Consider the following 11,529-nt stretch of genomic DNA (forward strand, 5'->3'; position numbering starts at 1 on the left):
AACCTGATTGAGAACCGACAGATGATTAGCCGTGCTGTGACAGAGCATTTGGAACGTTTTCACTAAGAGGATGGGATGTAGCCATTGACAACGGTGATGCCCTACATACAGCTTGCCATGGAAAGGAGTAGGAAGAATTGGATGACTGTAATAGGAAAGTAGAGATTCAAGAGGAGCACAGCATCTCCATACACTTATCTGAAATTATCACTATTGATTTACATAAGTATTTCTATCCCTTTTATTTTCCAATTATTATTAATTTTCGAAAACCCATAAACCAGTTTAATCTGCCTAACTGAGATTTACAAGGTGACCATAGCTTGCTTCATACCAACAATCTCTGTTGGATCGACCCTTACTCACGTAAGGTTTATTACTTGGACGACCCAGTACACTTGCTGGTTAGTTGAACGGAGTTGTGAACTATGGTATTGGCATCATGTTTTTTGGCACCATTACCAGGGAATGAAAAGTAATGAATTTTGCAAAATGGAATAACAATTGAATCACAATTTCGTCCCCCACTCGTCACAGTCATTCAATCCTTGGATCCTACTCAGAATACCACAGACAAGGTTTAGACCTTCCGGATTCTCTTGAATGCCGCCATCAATTCTAGCTTATACCACGAAGATTCTGATTAAGGAACCCAAGAGATATCTACTCAATCTAAGGTAGAACAGAGGTGGTTGTCAGGAACACGTTCATAGGTGAGAATGATGATGAGTGTCACGGATCATCATATTCATCAAGTTTAGGAACAAGTGATATCTTAGAATAGAAGCAAGCGTGATTGAATGAAAAATAGTAGTAATTGCATTAATCCATCAAGACACAGCAGAGCTCCTCACCCCCAACCATGGGGTTTAGAGACTCATGCTGTAGAAGATACAATGAGAAACGTGTAAAGTGTCATCCGATCCAGATACAATATCAAAAGGTCCTATTAATAGTGAACTAGTAACCTAGGGTATACAGAAATGAGTAAATGACGTAAAAATCCACTTCCGGGGTCCACTTGGTGTGTGCTTGGGCTGAGCATTGAAGATTTTATGTGTAGATACTTTTTCTGGAGTTAAACGCCAGCTTTTATGCCAGTTTGGGCGTTTAACTCCAATTTTTGTGCCAGTTCTGGCGTTAAACGCCGGGAATTCTGAAGCTGATTTGCAACGCCGATTTGGGCCATCAAATCTCGGACAAAGTATGGACTATTATGCATTGCTGGAAAGCCCAGGATGTCTACTTTCCAACGCAATTAAGAGCGCACCAATTGGGATTCTGTAGCTCTAGAAAATCCACTTTGAGTGCAGGGAGATCAGAATCCAACAGCATCTGCAGTCCTTTTTCAGCCTTTGAATCAGATTTTTGCTCAGGTCCCTCAATTTTAGCCAGAAATTACCTGAAATCACAGAAAAATACACAAACTCATAGTAAAGCTCAGAGAAGTGAATTTTAAATAAAAACTAATTAAAACATACTAAAAACTAACTAAAATGTACTAAAAACATACTAAAAATAGTGCCAAAAAGCGTATAAATTATCTGCTCATCAAGCTCCTAAGGACTTTGCTGAGTGGAGATGCATTAAGTATGAAGAAGGTATTTGGAGTGACATTCAGAGTTTTGTAGCACCTATGGAGATCTGGGTGTTCTCTGAACTTGTGAATAAGAGCAGGCTGGCTGAGGAATGTATGAGAAAGGCTGCAACAGAAAAGGGAAGCATGAGGATGCCTTTCCAGAGAACTTCGGGGAGAAATTATGCACCTAGGGGCAGACAGTTCAAGCATGGCAGCTTTGTCCCTCAGAACAATCAGGGGCAAAGCAACTTCAGGAGGCCAATGCTAATCAAGGAAAAAGACAAGGGAAGTAACCACAGCAGGACTTGAGTTGTCACAGATGCGGGAAGTACCATTCAGGACCATGTAGGTTTAGGACTAGAGTATGTTATTCCTGTGGACAGCCTGGACACTTGGCCAATAATTGCCCGGAGAAGAAGAGGTATGAGACTGGCAGGGTACAGCAACCGGGGAGAGTATACACTACCTCTTCAGTAGGCGTTGAGGGGTCAAAGACACTGATTAAAGGTAATTGTGAGATGGCTGGTAAAACTTTGAATGCCTTATTTGATTATGGAGCTTGGTGCACGGAATTGTGATTCACACTTTCACAACTCTGGTACAACTAACTAACAAGTGCACTGGGTCGTCCAAGTAATACCTTACGTGAGTAAGGGTCGATCCCACGGAGATTGCCAGCTTGAAGCAAGCTATGGTTATCCTGTAACTCTTAGTTAGGATATTAGTAATAAAAATGATTTTGTTTGTAAAAAGTGAAAGAGCATGAAATTAGTTATACTTTTTGTTCAGTAATGGAGAACAGGTTGAGGTTTAGAGATGCTCTGTTTTCTGAATTTTTGCTTTCCTACTGTCTTCTTCTCCAAACACGCATGGTTCCATCTATGGCAAGCTATATGTTGGTGGATCACCATTGTCAATGGCTACCATCCATCCTCTCAATGAAAATGGTCCAGGTATGGTTTCTGTACGGCTAATCAACTATCGGATCTCTCGTCTCGGATGAAAAATACCAGGCATAGCTACCGCATGGCTAATCATCTGTCGGTTCTCACTTGGTTCTAGCCTCTACCACGAAGGTTTTGATCTCATGAGTTTTAATGCTTTGTTGTCAGGAGATGCAGGTCAAACTCATGGATTAGAACCCCAAGAGATGCACACTCAAGCTGTCGCCCAATGACTACGTTGAGCTCAGATAGAACGGAAGTGGTTGTCAAGTACGCGTTCATAAATTTGAGAATGATAATGAGTGTCATGGATCATTACATTCTTCATATTAAAGTACGAGTGAATATCTTAGAACAGAAACAAGCGTGATTGAATAGAAAACAATAGTAATTGCATTAATCCATTGAAACACAGTAGAGCTCCTCACCCCTACCTATGGGGTTTAGAGACTCATGCCGTAGAAGATACAATATGAGATGTAAAATGTCATAAGTCCTCAATTGAATCTCTAAAAGTAGTTTTTATACTAAATCAGTAACCTAGGTTTATAGAAAATGAGTAATTAAGTGCAGATAGTGTAGAAATCCACTTCCGGGACCCACTTGGTGAGTGTTTGGACTGAGCTTTGAAGCTTTCACATGCATAGGCCATTCTTGGAGTTAAACGCCAGCTTGGGTGCCAATTTGTGCGTTTAACTCCAGCTCTGGTGCCAATTCCTTTAGCTGGCGTTTAAACGCTAGTTTGGACCATCAAATCTCAGGCAAAGTATGGACTATTATACATTACTGGAAAGTCCAAGATGTTAGATTTTCAGCCCAATTGAGATTGCACCAATTGAATTTTTGTAGCTCCAGAAAAATGCATTTGAGTGCAGGGAGGTCAGAATCTAACAACATCTGTAGTCCTTTCTCAGCCTCTGAATCAGATAATTGCTCAGGTCCCTCAATTTCAGCCAGAAAATACCTGAAATTATAGAAAAAGACACAAACTCATAGTAAAGTCTAGAAATGTGATTTTTGAATTAAAATTAATAAAAATATAATAAAAAGTGAACAAAACATGCTAAAAACTATATGAAAACACTACCAAAAAGCGTATAAAATATCCACTCATCACAACACCAAAATTAAACTGTTGCTTGTCCCCAAGCAACTAGACAAATAAAATAGGATAAAAAGAAGATTATGGTGTAATAAAATCTCAGAGTCTTTAATGAAGCTCAAATTCAAATTAGATGAGCAGGGCTGATAGCCTTTTTGCTTCTGAATAGTTTTGGCATCTCACTTTATCCTCTGAAACTCAGAACGATTGGCTTCTTTTAAAACTCAGCATGCAGATGAGGTTATTGATTTTCCTAGTTTAACTTTGATTGATTCTTGAACACAGCTTCCTTGAGTCTTGCTTGTGACCCTTAGCATTTTGTTTTCCAGTATTACCACCGGATACATAAATGCCACGGACATATAACTGGGGGAACCTTTTCAGATTGTGACTCAGCTTTGCTAGAGTCCCCAGTTAGAGGTGCCAGAGTTCTTAAGCACACTTTTTTGCTTTGGATCACGACTTTAACCACTCAATCTAAGCTTTTCACTTGGACCTTTATGACACAAGCACATGGTTAGGGACAACTTGATTTAGCCGCTTAGGCTAGGATTTTGTTCCTTTGGGCCCTCCTATCCATTGATACTCAAAGCCTTGGATCCATTTCACCCTTGCCTTTTTGTTTAAAGGGTTATTGGCTTTTTCTGCTTGCTCTTTCTTTTTCTTTCACTTCTTTTTTTTGAATACTGCTTTTTCTTGCTTCAAGAATCAATTTTATGATATTTCAGATTATCAATAACATCTTTCTGTTTACTTCATTCTTTCAAGAGCCAAACATTACTTAAATTTCAGTATATAAAAAAATATGCACTGTTTATGCATTCATTCAAAGAGCTTAAGTAATGCCACCACATATAATTAATTTGAATTTTTCTTATTATATACTCGAAATGTTTGCACCCTTACTCTTCTAAAAAAAATCTACAGTTTTATTCATGTTTAATGATGATAAGAAGAGTAAATTATAGCCAAATTGAAAAAAAATAAAAATAAAGTACTACTCATGCAATTCGAATTTTATTAAAATAACAGAGAATTAAAATGGAAATTTAAATGCTACTAATACTTATGGAATAATAATAAAAAAATAAACGACTCTAATACTAGTGCTCATGTAACTTTTAAAATAGGTCTCTAATAACAAAAGTTATCACAAAGTTAGGACTCAACAACCTTAATTTTGAGAGAGAGGTGCTCCTTCAATCTGTGGGATGGCTGGCTCTTCAAGGGACAGCTTCTGGCGCTTTAGCTTCTGTATCTCATGCCCTTGCTTCTCTTATTCTTTGAGCAGTTTGCAGAGCATGTTGTTTTGATTCTGCTGCTCTTCTTTGAGTTGATCCATAGCTTCTTGCAGCTTGGTGATAGATGCTTCTGAGCGGGCCCAATAGTCAAATTGAGGAATTTCTGGGAGGAGCTCATGCGCCCTCCTCTTGATGGGGTTGTCTTGAACTTGAGGTCCATCCATTACCTTTTTGGTGATTGGGCGTTCAACTAGGATATACTCATTCACACCTATCTTTACCCCCGCATCTTTACATAACAGACTAATCAAGCTTGGGTAAGCCAATTTGGCCTCAGTGAATTCCTTGTTTGAAAATATGTAAATTTCACAAGGAATCAGCTGATGAACCTCCACTTCTTTTCCTAGCATAATACAGTGAATCATCACTGCCCTTTTGACAGTGACTTCAGAGCGGTTACTGGTGGGAAGTATAGAATGCCCAATGAAATCCAGCCAGTCCCTAGCAACTAGTTTGAGATCTCCTCTCTTCAGTTGGTTTGGAACACCTTTTGAATTGGTTATCCACTCGGTTCCAGGGAGGCATATATCCTCTAGAACCTGATCCAGCTTTTTATCTTTAGCCATTCTCCTATTAAAGGATTCTGGATCACCTTGTAGTTGAGGAAGTTTGAGGACTTCTCTTACTTTTTCAAGGTGGAAGTAAATAACCTTCCCTCTAACCATAGTCTGAAAGGAGTAGAAAGTAGTTCCCTCTATTCTTTACTTATCCGTTATCCACAAATTTGCATAGAATTCCTAGATCATGTTTCTTCCAACATGTATCTCAATATTAGCTAGGACTTCCCAGCCCCTGTTTTGAATCTGCTCTTGGATCTCCGAGTATTCGTCTTCTTTCAAATTGAACTTAACTTCTGGGATCACTGATATTCTGCATGCAATTTTGAGGTAATGGTCTGCATGTTCTTTGGTGTAGAACCTCTCATGTATCTAAGGTAGTTTTGGATATTTTTCTTTCTTGCCTCTTGGAGTGGTTTGCTTTCCTTTAGAGGCCATGATCTCGGTCTATTTTAGCTCAGTGATCACAGAAAATCACACCAAACTTAGAGGTTTGCTTGTCCTCAAGCAAAAGAAAAGAAAAAAGAGGAATAAAGGGAGAGAAAGATTCGAATAAGGGGTCAAGGAGGTTGGCCGAATGTGTATTTAAAAGGGAGGGGGGAATGGGTTTCAAATTTTTAGAAAAAGATAAGATAGAAACATATGATTGATAAAAGATAAACATGATATGAAAAAGATAAGATTTTAAAATTTAAAAGAGATGAAAAAGATATGAGGAAGTAAAATCTGAATTTTTGTTAATGCATATAAGAATTAAAAGATAATATGGATGAATTAAAAAGATTTGGAAAGAAATTGGAAAGATAAATGAGTTTTCAAAATGTTTTGAAAAAGAATTGAAAAGAATTGAAAAAGAATTAAAAAGAAATTATTAATTTTTGGAAATGGAAGTTGAAAGATGAATATTTGTAACATTTTATGCAAAAAATTATGAATTAAAACATGAAAATTCGAAAAAAATTGAATTGGAAACGAAATTACCTCCCCCTTGCTATTTTGGTGTCAAACGCCCAAAATGATAGCCATTCTGGTGTTTAACCCCCATCTGGTAGCCATTTTGGGCGTTTTTCTGAATGCCTAGGATGCTGCTATTTCTGGCATTAAATGCCCAGAATACTGCCCATTCTGGCATTTAACACCCAGAATGATACCTTTACTGGCACTAAACGCCCATAATGATAGCCATTCTGGCGTTTAACACCCAAAATGCCTCTTTACAGTCGTTTTAATGCCAGTGAGCTCTTTTTCTCTGTGATTCCTCTGCTTTATGTTCTGAACCTTCATTTCTCTGTATTATTTACCGAAATGTATTAACAAACATGAATAACAAAATTAAATAAACTCTATAATTGTTATAAACATCTAATTTTTGCTAATGGCTGGGTTGCCTCCCAGCAAGTGCTTCTTTACTGTCTTTAGTTGGACTTTAGTCTCAATCTTGAGCATTCTTGCTCAACACTACCTTCAAGATAATGCTTGACTCTCTATCCATTAACAATGAACTTTTTGTCAGAGTCAATATCCTGAAGCTCTACATATCCATACGGTGACACACTTGTAATCACATATGGTCCCTTCTACTGGGATTTTAATTTCCGAGGGAATAATCTGAGCCTAGAGTTAAACAGCAGAACCTTCTATCCTGGCTCAAAGACTCTAGATGACAGATTTCTGTCATGCCACCTTTTTGCTTTCTCCTTGTAAATTTTAGCATTTTCGAAAGCATTGAGTCTGAACTCCTCTAGCTCATTCAACTGGAGTAATCTTTTCTCTACTGCTACCTTAGCATCAAGGTTTAGGAACCTGGTTGCCCAGTAGGCCTTGTGTTCCAATTCCACTGGAAGATGACAGGCCTTTCCATACACAAGCTGGTATGGAGAGGTCCCTATAGGAGTTTTGAATGCAGTTCTGTATGCCCACAAGGCATCATCCAGACTTCTTGCCCAATCCCTTCTACGGGTATTTACAGTCCCATTCTAGGATTTATTTTAGTTCCCTATTTGAGACTTCAGCCTGCTCTTTTTTCTATGGGTGATATGGAGTTGCCCACTTTGTGGTTAATTCCATATCGGATCAGAGCAGAGTCAAGCTGTTTATTGCAGAAATGAGTGCCTCCATCACTGATCAGTACCCTAGGGACACCGAACCGGCTGGAGATATGCTTCTGGAGGAACTTTATCACTATCTTAGTATCATTAGTAGGTGTTGCAATTGCCTCTACCCACTTAGATACATAGTCTACTGCCACCAGAATATAAGTCTTTGAGTATGATGGCAGGAAAGGCCCCATAAAGTCAATACCCCATACATCAAACAACTCAATCTCTAAGATCCCTTGCTGAGGCATGTCATAAGCATGAGGCAGATTACCAGCTCTCTGGTAACTATCACAATTATGTACAAACTCTCGGGAGTCTCTATAGAGAGTAGGCCAGTAGAAGCCACATTGGAAAACCTTTGTGGCTGTTCATTCACCTCCGAAATGTCCTCCATATTGTGATCCATGGCAATGCCATAGGATCTTCTGTGCCTCTTCTCTAGGCACACATCTACGGATTATTCCTTCTGCACATCTCTTAAAGAGATATGGTTCATCCCACAAGTAATACTTTGCATCAGAAACCAATTTTTTTTGTTTGCTGCCTATTGTACTCTTTGAGTATGAATCTCACAGCTTTATAGTTTGCAATGTCTGCAAACCACGGTACTTCCTAAATGGCAAAGAGTTGCTCATCCAGAAATATTTCAGAGATCTTAGTAGGAGGGAGGGATGCTCCTGCTACTGGTTCTATCCGGGACAGGTGATTGGTGATGCGTGAGCATCTTTCCTATCTTTTCCTAGTGAATTTGCATCTAATTTGTTGAGTTTAATAAAGAATTAATTATCTTTTAGCCAATATGGATGCTACTTTGAGTCTTTTGCAATTTTGTTTATTTTAGGTAGCATTCGACTGGATTTGATGGAGTTTCTGCATCACAAGAACAAAAGGAGATGGCAGCGAGGAGCGACGCGTACGCGTGACTGATGCGTACACGTGACTGACGCGTACGCGTGATTTGGAGCTTTCCATGGCGACGCGTGCGCGTGGTTGACGCGTACACGTGGTTGACGCATACACGTGATTTGAGGATTTGTACCGCGACGCGTGCGCGTGATCGACGCGTACGCGTGACTAACGCATACGCGTGACTAACGCGTACGCGTGCGCCACGTGTAAAAAATGCAAAAAAATGCTGGGGGCGATCTCTGGGCTGTTTTGACCCAGTTTTCATCCCAGAAAACACAGATTAGAAGCTGCAGAATGGACAAAACAAGTGGTCCCGACCCATCAGCTGAAGACTTGTTAATTAATTCGAATTTAAATTCAAATCTTTTAGGAAAAGATATTATTTTAGTTTTTGATATATTTTAAATTAATTAGGATTAATTATAAAAGGAATGCCAACAGGGTGATTCCAACACAACATTATTCCATTCCAATTTACAATCCTAGTTTTCTTCTCTGAACCATGAGCAACTAATCCTTCATTGTTAAGGTTATGAGCTCTGTCTATTTGTATGAATTGATTTTATTGCTTTTTCTATTTTAATTTATGCATGGATTTATAATTTAAGAATTGTTTTCGCTCTTTATTTTATGAATTTGGGTGGAACGGAAGTATAACCCTCTTTCACAACTAGAAAATGGATTAATACAGACAGATTTACAGACAGATTTAGTCTTTATTATAGACGGATTTTTGGTTACCGATGAAATTACCGACGGATTTTGTCCCTCTGTAAAAGCCCTGTCGGAAATTATTTACCGACGGATTTTTTTCGTCAAAAAATTACAGACAGATTTTTACTAGTTACCGACGGATTTTTCCTCTGTAAATTCTCTATCCATTTCCCGAAGGCGACGAACTTTCCGACGGATTTTTCGGCTGTAATTACAGATGGATTTTCCGATAGATTTTCCGTCTGTAATTACAGACGAATTTTTAGACAGATTTTCCCTCTGTAATTATAGACGGATTTTCTGACAGATTTCTGTCTATAATTACAAACGGATTTTCAAACGGATTTTCCGTCTGTAATTATAGACGGATTTTTCGACAAATTTTCCGTCTATAATTTGAACTTTGAAAAATCATCTCACACTCTGATTACAGACAGAAAATCCATCTGTAAATCCGTTAGTAAGGTAAAATAGAATTTTTTTATTTTTCCAATTACAAAATAAACTTGTTTTCACACAAAATAAATATAAATTTAATACAAATTTTTATCTAATTTGTATTCAAATATTTATAATATTTCAAAAAATAAACAAATTCATCGTATTATCAAACTAAAAAAAACTACTATAAACAAGCAAGTCAATATAATTCAAAATATAAACAAAGTGTATTGATACATCAACTATAATAATAAGTAACAAACATACATCAACAAAGTCTATTGAATAAATTAAAAGTTGTTAATGAGTATCCAAAGGGCTCTAAATGATTTTCCTCATACTAGTAAATTAAAAGACCTATATTGCAAGCAACTCCTATTCAATTTCCTAACTTATTTGAACAATTTTCGCTGCTCTAATAATTAATAGATGAAGTTGGTGAAGGAGGTCCTGTGTTAATTCCACTTATCTCATCTGCAAAATTCACTTCACTTGCTCTTTCTGCTGCTGCTTCTTCTTCATCATCCTAGCTTTCCTCACACGGTCACAAATATTCTCTAAGACCAGATCATTCATGTGCTGAAACAGTAGTACCTGAAAAAATTAAAATAATTAAATGTTGACCAATAAAGGATCGAGAATGTAATACCATGATGAAAATAATGCACAAAATCCAGAATATATGTTCATAGTCAATAGTGAACAAAATCTCAACTCACACCATAAACATGGCTGTTTCAAATATAATCTAGTTAATAGTAAAAAAACAAACAACTATTGCTATAATGCTAATAGTAATCATTGTCAAATAGTATTATAATGTACAAACACATCTTCGCATTCAAATGCAAAGCAAAGTAATGATCATTCTTAACATTTTGCTGCTAAAAAAATAAAGCACCCTTAACCGTAATAAGTAAAAATAAGATGAGTCTAATGTTCTTAATAGCAGGTCTCTCTACAGTGTAAGTATGTCTCTTCTGTTAATTATCTCCTTTTATTGTAAAACTTTGCTCTAAACTACCTACTGAACAATGAGTATTTCAAGTTCAAGTTCATAGCATTCAATTTTGGCTGATCAGCAAACCAATTTTGGCAATAGCTTTCTGAACCTGCTCTGAGTAGTTAAGGTACAGTTCATAATTTGGTGAGAATTTGGACCATGCTAAAAGTTACCACTCAAGCTGGTGTGTCCAAGAAAGCAAAAAATCCATACCTTTAAAAGTGCACTAGGTCCTTCTTCCTTGATAATTGTTTGAACAAAATCTATGATTCCATTATATTGGTTTGCAGATCCCTTTAGGAGGAAAATGAGAACTTTGTTAATGGATTGATAATTGAAACTGGATATTCTTACTGATTTGCATGCGGATTACAGTACATAACATGGAATCATCTGCATATGGCGTTATACGAGTTTCATGTGAAAACGAGATTGAAAAGGAAGATTACAGCAAAAGAGATTGAAAAGGAAGAATATGCAAGTCATTACAGTTTCCCCTCACAACTGATAAAAACAAATAGAAGACCAGGGCCAAGCTGCATATGATACAAAATTTCTAAATATCATTACATGATGAAAATGCCAAATTATGAATAATAGTTGCTAAACTGTTTAGAAGGAAGGATTTTAGAAGAAAAGAGATATTATCGCTTTGAAGGGCCACCTTCCAGCACAATTAAATCCACTGAGTATTCCATTTCCAAGCTGCAATCATGAAGCAGTTATGTGATGATCCGGGAAAAAAATCCATAGAATTCCCTGCTTTTAAACTTGGGTTGAAACTTGAAACAAAAGAGAAAGTTGAAGAACAAAACAAAACCCAAAAACACCCACCTGATATTGGAAGAATGAGGCTTGAAATTGGTGTGAGGCTGAGGTT

This window comes from Arachis duranensis, chromosome 6, assembly GCF_000817695.3.
Source record: "Arachis duranensis cultivar V14167 chromosome 6, aradu.V14167.gnm2.J7QH, whole genome shotgun sequence".
NCBI lineage: Eukaryota > Viridiplantae > Streptophyta > Magnoliopsida > Fabales > Fabaceae > Arachis > Arachis duranensis.